Below are 9,227 nucleotides of genomic sequence, written 5' to 3'. Positions count from 1 at the left end.
GCCCTAGGCTAATATCCTGACTACTGGGCCATATCCCCTTCTTTCTGAATCATGGGCCAGTGCTAAAATACAAAAAAAGAAACTATCCAGTGTGGAGACAGTGTTCTCACAGGAGAATGGATATTTGGTACATGAGCTCTGAATAACTCCGAGGGATACAGCAAGGCCGTAGGAGGCCCGAGGAAGCTTAAGCAAACAAGATAAGAAGAAGCTGGAATTCACTGACTTATGAGAACTGTGGACTGTTGGCAAACGTTAGAGGTCAAGTTCTCACACCTGTGCTTAACCAATTATGTTAGACACTAAGGGTCTTCAACACAAGTATCCAATCATGATATGCCAAATTGCTGTAGGTGTGTGCAAGCAATAGTATATAAGGAGTTAATGCTTTGCAATAAATGGCTTTTTGTCTGATCATATTGTTCTCTGAATCCATTCCATGGCAATCCAGTTTATGGATTTCTTGTGGGTGCCAGATATCCTGAAATACAGACTACTGTCCAATGGATTTCTTGAACAGCCACATAGAAACTTGCTCTTGCAAAAGTGTTCCAAGACAGATAACGAAGAGCGTTTTGATCTTTTTGACAAAAGTGGCAAAAAAGAGAATTCATTCAGCTTTAGCAAAAAGCTGATGAAAAACCTCCCACGTATTTCTCTTTTCTAGTTGCAGAGGAGTATACAGTGGAGATTGCCAACATTTTATTTCACATAAAATCAATAAAAAAGTTAATGTTAAGAAATAGAAGCTAAGATCAATGTAATAACAACAGTTTAATTCAGAGTTATGTACAGTGAGTACTGGGAGTGAAACCAGTTGTACTTACCTTGAACATAGCACCCTTCTGCATGAAAATACTTGTTTATTTAGATTGAAAACTGACAGCAGTCCATACGCTGACCAGTGTCCTAGTAAGCAACAGGCAGCATAAGCTCAAATTCATCCTCAGCTTCACCAAAGTGGTCTGAACTTTCCAAGCAGTGGGAGCAGCAAGTGCTCAACATCTCTGCAAAACTGCCTCTCTCCAGTTCAATACCCCACATCAGAGGCACCTGGGACACCTGTGTGCTTTAACTTATCTGCAGTCTAATCCTCCCCACCCACATGTACACACATGAAATGGAAATAACAATTTAAACGTACCTACATAAATACAGCTCTTTGAAATGAACTGATGTATGTTACTACCCAAATCAGGAGAGCTGTTATGCACAGCACACACTCATATCCAAGCTGCATGGGAAGAAGTGCTTTAAAGTTTGGGTAAAATATCAGGTTGCACCAAGGGGACTATTATAGACAGAGGAGAGAGAAAATTGAGGTTAAGAATGGTCCAGGAGGCAAAAGGGAAAGGGCACAGAAATCAAGAAAAAGAAAGCTTCAAGAAGTAGATGGTTCGCAGTTATTTAAGGCAGTAGTTCCCAGTGTCTCAGTTTTGAAAATGTAAATAAAACCTACTTACCACCAAGAGGTGGGTTAGTTTTCAATTCACACAGAAAAGTGCTCAGAGATTCTTAAAAGAAAGGTACTTTTGGAAATGTATGTAAAATACTGTCCTTCGAGCATCTGTTAATGCCACAGTGTGATTGTGGACTTCAAAACTGCTACTAAAAAGTGATGTAGAAGGAAAGCACCAACCCATCCAATAATGAATACCTCACCAACTCCGGTATTTTGACCCATGATATCATCAACAGAAAAATACTGGTGGGAAGAATGGCTAAGAAAAGAGTCTTAAGTGTGTATTTTGCTAGGCCTCTCACCTGGAAAATCTAGTTTTCTAAGTGTTCAGCTCCAGGTGGCATCATCAGTTTAGAAATTTGTGTTTATTCTCAATTTGTTTCCCCTTGGGAAACTATAAGCAAGCTGCCAAAGTGATGAAACCAGCACTAAGGAAGTCAGCAAAAGGAAGTGATAGACTTCCGTGGTCTCCTAGTTCGTGACAGTGATACTCAATTGCCCCAGACATGATCAGAAGGGGTTTAAAAACTGTTTCTCTGTCCACTTACTGTGTTACAGCATGTGACTTCAAATCCTGCAGTCCCATTATTTGCCCACCTCCAGACTTGTGCCTTTAATGTCAGTCCATAATCACTTCCTTAGGCTGCCAGAAATTAGTGCTTCTCAGAAGGGAGTAGTATGGAGATTCACCCAAAGTCTTTCCGTTTTGGTCCATCTCTGTGCCTCTCTGAGATTTTCTGCTTAGGTTGACAGCACGTCTCAGTCTCTTTCCAGACTGTTCATGACCTGCAAAGCTGAGAGTGTGGTTGTTGGCATTCCCTTTACTTCATGTCTTCTGCCTGCAAGGAGAAGACAGAAAGATTTCAGATAGATCCAGACCATAAGGACAAAGAGGGTTTAGAAACCAAAGTCTGGTCTTTTTACTTCTCTACTTTTAAGGTAGCAATTCTATCAGGAACTGGATTATCTCACCCCAGCTCCAGGCTGTTTTACCCCAGTTTATTTACCTGTGTCTGAAGAAGGAGCTAGCATTGCCTTCCTTGTACCCTATGGGATACATCGCATTGCTGATGCACTTATGGAACCAAGCCCAGGCCAGAATGAATCCCAGAGGAAGTCAGACTTGTTCTTCCAGTCAGACTACTGGCTATGAGTGTGGTGACACCTTTCCCTAAGGACATCTTTCAAGGAAGTGTATGGAAGGGAGTGCACACCAGGAAACCTTGTCAGCATAGCTGCTTGCAGTGAGCCTTGGTAACAGGAAGCCAGGATTAGATTCACTGAACAACATGTTCTTCTGCTCATCCTGATGGTGCTGGTTTAGGTTCCTGCCCTAGTCTGTGTCTGTCTCCCTTGACCAAAAAAATCTCTGTGGAGAACTGTAGCCTGGTGCCATTTCTCAAGGCCAGTACTCAGCTCAAATCTGGAGCTGGAGGTGGAGAAGGAACAAATCCAACTTTTCAGGTGTGACACTTTGCAGATATAAGGCATTTTTTTCCTCCTCCAACATACGAGCAGTCCTTACAGCTCCCACACAACAGCAACAGAGACATCTACTTACCTTTCCACATGCTGAAATCCAGCATGTTCACTCCTCTTACAAAATTCAACAGTGCCTGTAGTGCCTCTTAGTGCCTCTTTGTCCTACTTTTGTCATTTAATGCACATTGGCTAATAATCTCTAGGGCTGTATCAACACCTTCTTTTGTCTTGGCAGAACACTCCAAGCAAGCATATGCCCCAGTGCTGGCAGCTAAAACTTTTCCTTCTGTTGTGATAATTGTCTCACTTCCTAGAGTAGTTAGTTTCTTCTTAATACCTCCATCATCCCTTAGTTCTATCTTGGTAGCCACCAGAATAATAGTTAGATTAATAACGGGGCAGAACATTTAGATTTCTGGAATGAAAAAACCAAGAATGTTTTGCTGACTCAGGCCTGCCCACAGAGCAGCACATTAAATAACATCCTTGCCCTTGTAGAACACTGAGTGGAGATTTCAGTAACTGACTTCATTCTTCCCTGCCACATTGAGGAGAATCAGTTTCATTTCTTTCCCATCTACCTCTGGGTCAGTGGTTTAAGCATCAGAGCTGGGTCATAGGACTTGGAAGCTGTTCATTACACAGAGCGAAGAGAAGACATGTCTTACCACAGTAGTCACCTCCAACTACAGTTATCTTTCTCCTAAGGGCAGCCATTCCTTGAAAACCAAGATGAAGTACAAAATAGATTATTCTCATTCTGTTTCCCCCAACCCCCCTTTTATTTCTTTAGCTTTTGTGCAGGGTAGAAGGAGAAGAGAGAAATCCTATTAGTTTGGAATTCTCCCCCTTAATTCCTGTTTTTTCCCATACTCCGGTCTTACCTTTGTTGCTTTTTAACCTCTCTGTTATCAGAATATTCTGTAACTGTGATTAGCTACCTTGCTGTTGGCCACTATTACAGAACAAAAAACTGAAGGTATAAACCAAGTCTGTATGTAACCAAGACTCCTGCTGCACCCTGTATTTCTGTTTTACCATCTCAGACATTGTTTATGGTCAGTTTTCAATCCATAACAGATTTCATTTTTTAGATTGAATGACTTAATTTTGTGAGTGATACAGAATATAAAACACGGTACTGAACAACTATCCAAATCTGGTTTATTGACTACATTTTTTCTGCCATGGTCTGCTAGTGGAATTCTACACATGGCAGTAGCTATCCTGTGTAAGTCTTAAGTATTCTGTGTAAGTCCATGCTGCTTTTGCTCATAGACCTCTTGGCATGTGGGAGTTAAGAAAGTATTCTCAGTCTTCACATATTCATGGTTAACTTATATGAGGTGTAAGTTTGTTAGATTTACAGGATAGTGATTTCCAGCATCAGTCTTTTGGTTTTTGATGTTCAGTATTAGATTGATTTCTTCTAACATTGTTGCCACCTCAGCTTACTTTACGTCACTGGCTCCCCTGCAGAGAGGACTTACCACCACTCTTCAAAGACTATCATGTTGACCGTTGTATTTAAAAGAATAGGTCAATATTTCTTAATATAGACAACCAGTCCACAAAGAGAACCCGATGACATCATTGTTTTTAAAGAAACTTACCTTACTGGCTGTGAAGTGCAAGTTACACAATTCATTAACAAATCACAGCATGTTTACTTTAGACATTTCCTCATTCCTATTGCAAATGACTCCTGAGTGAGCATTTTGGTTCGGAGTGTGCCGAACTACTTGGCAGGGTGGAGGGGGGGCTGACAGTACTAGAATGTAGACCAGCAGTAGACTCTCAAGACACCCCTTTCCAGATCTGCTGAAACATTCTAAAGAAATGAGTTGCTTAATCAAGGAATAGATGAGGTGGGAAGGGATCAACCAGTCCACCCTGCTCTCCTCAGAGCAGGATCAGCTACAGCAGGCTGATCTGCACAGGACCATGTCCAGCTGGGTTTTGAGTATCTCCAAAGATGGAGACTTCATAGCCTCTTCCGACAGCCTTTCCCAGCATTTGATCATCCTCAAAGCAGTGAAATGAAGTCTATCAACTGGAAAGTGGAAAGAGAAAGAACTGTCCAGTGTTAAGGATACTATCTTGAGCTCCAGAGATAAAGACTGAATTCCCTGCTACCTTTATGGCATTGGACAAGTCATCTCTACTCTCTCTGTCCTAGTTTTCCTGCTAGACAAAGACATCAAGGTGGCTGCAACTGCTGAAAACTGAGAACAAAGGGAACCAGAGGCAGATTAATTTGGTCTTCCTGCAGAGAGCACTGTTTCCAAAGGCATTATTGGTGATACAGATACATATCTGCTGATTACTAATTACGTGGTCAGACCATTTATTTCATACAGATACAGAAGAGTTTTTCAATTTAGATGAGGGAATTTAGATCTAAAAAATTTAGCCTAAGGATGAAGAGCTTGTTTTTGTTTAGTTGGAAGTCAGCTGAAAACCTGAGGCCACTGTAGTTTTCTGTGGTGGTCTAATTTTACTTTCAAGTTCTCTTCAAGTAAGAATCTAATATTCTTTCCATAGGAACTTGACAAAATTAAAGTCATCAGCTTCTGACTTGCCCTACTTATTCCCTGGAAGAGGAGAGCAATGCTGGTGGGACCCATACAGCTCTCTAGGATCATGAAGGCATTTCTTGCTCAGGATAACGTGCTTTCACAGGCACTGAATTTAGCATAAATGTCTGTATGAAAATACACCAGTCTTTTTCATGGAATCATAGAATAGCTGGGGTTGGAAAGGACCTTAAGATCATCTAGTTCCAACTCCTCTGCATGGGCAGGGACACCTCACACTAAACCATGTCACCCAAGGCTCTGTCCAGCCTGGCCTTGAACACCATCAAGGATGGAGCATTCACAGCTTCCCTGTGCAAGCCATTCCAGTGCATCACCACCCTTACAGTAAAGAACTTCTTCCTTATATCCAATCTAAACTTCTAAACTTCCCCTGTTTAAGTTTTAACCCGTTGCCCCTTCTCCTATCACTACAGTCCCTAATGAAAAGTCCCTCTCCAGTATCCTTCTCTTCTTGTGCCTTGGCATTCTGTTTTTTGGGTAGATCAGTCTGGCTTCTCTGCTGAGAGCACTGATCACAAGGGGATCCAAGAGTTAAACTGCTGATCTGAGAGTTAAATTGTTTTTCTTCAGGGACACTGGAAAGCAATGGACCTGCTATGACACAAGTGGTCTGGTTCCTATATATGCCAGGAACCCTTAGCAGCTTCAAGATACTACCATTTCTGCCTGACCTCCCTCATCTTCTAGGAGCTTTCTCACACTAGCCTGTAAACTGCTCATATTTAGCTAGTTCTTGCTTTCCTTACTTCACCTAGAAGCTTTGTCTGCATGAGGACTCCAGAGTGCTTGATGCCAGTGTTACAGTACAAGCCAGCATACAGCCTCAGTATACCATTACTGGCAAATATGGCTCCTTCAACATCTTATACCACATGAGGCCTACTTATTGACAAGAAGGAGAAAGATTACCTTCCCCACTGAGCTTTCATACTTTCGGTACAGATCTATGCTTTAAGACAAATTATCTGAGTTACAGACATGCCCTTTAGAAAATCTGTTTTGCAAAAGGAGCAGGGGGGGAATATAATCTGGAAACAATCGCTGGTAATTGACTAGAATTGTCTTCTCAGCAACAACAACAAAAAAAGCCAATTGGATTAAATCAAGTAAAAAAAAACCCAAAAGGCTGAGTTTTAATCTCAAAACCACCAGCATGAGCAATGAAAGCAAAGAAGTGTTATCTTATTTCTCCTACTTCATACTTTCTTCATCAGTCATGCAGATATATGTGGTGCAGCAGAACTAATGTCCTGCGTAGAGAGTGCACATTTAGGATTACTGGAAGTGAAGTTTCAGCTTGCTTTAAGAAGTATAGTTTAGCTTAGCATGCATATTTGATCAGAAAAGTAAAAATGACAAAAAAGTTCAAATTCAGCCCTAAAACATGTGAGCTAGCCATACTCCCTGGTGTCTTCCAGACCATGACCATGCTTTAATACAGAATTGGTCCTGTTCAAAAATCTCTAACAAGGGGTAAGGGCCACTTCATCCCAGAGCCTCAGTATAGCCTTTTGCTATTTTGTTTCCAGGTTTCACACCTCTGCTCTCAGGCACTGCCCTAAGGAGGAACCTTAGCACTTCCACAGATGATTATCCACTGTGACTGGTTACAGCACTGATGCAGTGCCTTTCTGCTGCACTCAAAGCGCTGCCATGCTGCTCAGATTCTTACTTTCCCTGATGCATTGATTCAAGCAGGAAGAGAACAGGATTCTGATGTACAACTTTACTCCTGATTTCCATGGTTCTTAAAACTGGCTCACTTCACGCTTTCATGTGTGGGCTGAAGAAAGGATGATCCAGAGAAGAGAAGCAAATATATAACTGAAAAGATAATATAAATTAAGGGCCTCCTAAGTCCCACTTAAAATAGCTCCAGGCAGGTACCACATAGTGCAGTGATACTGGGCTAAACCCACTGCAGGACAGAGGTGGCATGTAGCAAATTTACATTAAATATGAAACCCAGGCCACGATCAAGTCCCAGGTATTACACATTTAAGTACAAATGTGTGATAACCATAGTGACTTGGATGTTCCCTATAGAGTCCGTGGCTGGAGCATATCCGAGGACAGCAAAATGAGGACGGATCTCAGCTGAAGTGAGTCACAGGCCTGGGGTTCCCAATATACAGCTTCTGAAGAGAAAATAAAAAACAATGCATTTGAAACCCAGGTTAAGGAATTACATAGACTCTGCTCCAATTTTTCTTGCACATGAGAGATGAAACATCTCTGCCTCCAGCATAACTGCATAGAAGACTACAGATGCAAGACTTCGCTAGAAAATTAAGCAGTTACGGCTCAGACCCTAGCTGGCTGCTGGAACTATTTCTGCGCTGTTCAGATACACGAAGACCCCCCAGCTATGGGTTTGGTTTGGGTTAGCTGGAGCTTTGTAGAGTATTTCCGTAGCATAGCTTGGTAGTCAGGACCAGCAGACAGTTTGGGTGAGGCCACTCTGCTTTGAAGTCCAAAAGAGTTGAAGAGTATGAATGTGGGCCATTTAGTTTGCTTTCTCTGCACAGTGGCACATGGAAAATTGCTGGCAGCACTCTGGAGGAACACCAGAGCTGTGTACTTTGAAATGAAGAAGCTGGGTATTTCCCAGCCTTACATGGCACAGCACTGATGAGATATCAACACTTGATCATTTGGATGATTCTTTATCCTGTTGAATTAAAGCGGTTTTGCTCATGAAAAGACAAAACCGAATATCGAGGCATGATTCTCCGTGACACCCAGAAGTCAAATAAGGACGAATTCAAAAGCCTATTTAAGAGCTTAATTAAGGAGCACCGCAGAGGTTAAACTTCCCAGCTGTGAGGGGCCGCCGCGAGGTGGCACTGGACCCCGTGAAATATCCACTACCAGTTCAGTATGGCTGGACGGTTTCAGGAGACTTAAGAGCAGCAAATTCATTTAGAAGACTCACATTATACAGCGAATTAACTCTATCTGCCTGTCAGAATGGCTTTGCATACTTGTAATTATAGAGAAAAAAGCTACAAGCTGCTAATGCTCCATCGCCAGAAGGATGTGCCAGCATGTGGGAAGACTTTCACACAGGCAACCTTTTTCTGTTTCAGGAAGAATCTAATCTGTAAGCAGCAAAAACACACGTAAAGGGACAATGCAAATCAGAAATTTATCATAGAATGAATCATAGAATCATAGAATGGTTTGGGTGGAAGGAACATAAAGGTTTGTCTAGTTCCAACCCTTCCAGGTGTCCCCTAGGCAGGGACACCTTTCACTAGACCAGGTTGCTTTTAAGTCCTGTCCAAAATGGCCTCAAACATTACCAGGGACAGGATAGCCACAGCTTCTTTGGGCACCCTGTGCCAGTGCCTCACCAACCTCTCAGGAAATAATTTTTTCCTAATATCTAATCTAGATATACTCTCTTTCAGTTTAAAGCCATCACATTAAACCCATTATCCTGTTAAAAGGCCACAGGTATGTAGAACACTATCTCTTTGTCTACACTTTATTTCTGCCTTTTTTTGTGTGGGTTTCGTTTTTAGGTTTTTTGTTTGTTTCTGGTTTTGGGTTTGTTTTTTTTTTTCCTCAAACATCACTTTGAATTTAATATGTTCACTTCCCATAAAATATGCTGTATAAACTGTGTAAGATAAAAACCCATCCATCACCAGCCAGGGACACACTATTTTGACAGGGAG

General features: G+C 41.8%; 1 pseudogene; it reads right to left on the bottom strand.

Moving 5' to 3' along the window:
* Positions 1-2,630: 2,630 nt before the first annotated feature.
* Positions 2,631-3,882, bottom strand: LOC101880139 (ras-like GTP-binding protein RHO; annotated as a pseudogene).
* Between the last annotated feature and the right edge of the window lie 5,345 nt (positions 3,883-9,227).

This window comes from Melopsittacus undulatus, chromosome 3 (assembly GCF_012275295.1).
Source record: "Melopsittacus undulatus isolate bMelUnd1 chromosome 3, bMelUnd1.mat.Z, whole genome shotgun sequence".
NCBI classification, from domain to species: Eukaryota; Metazoa; Chordata; class Aves; order Psittaciformes; family Psittaculidae; genus Melopsittacus; species Melopsittacus undulatus.
This window is presented reverse-complemented; position numbering and strand designations above follow the sequence as displayed.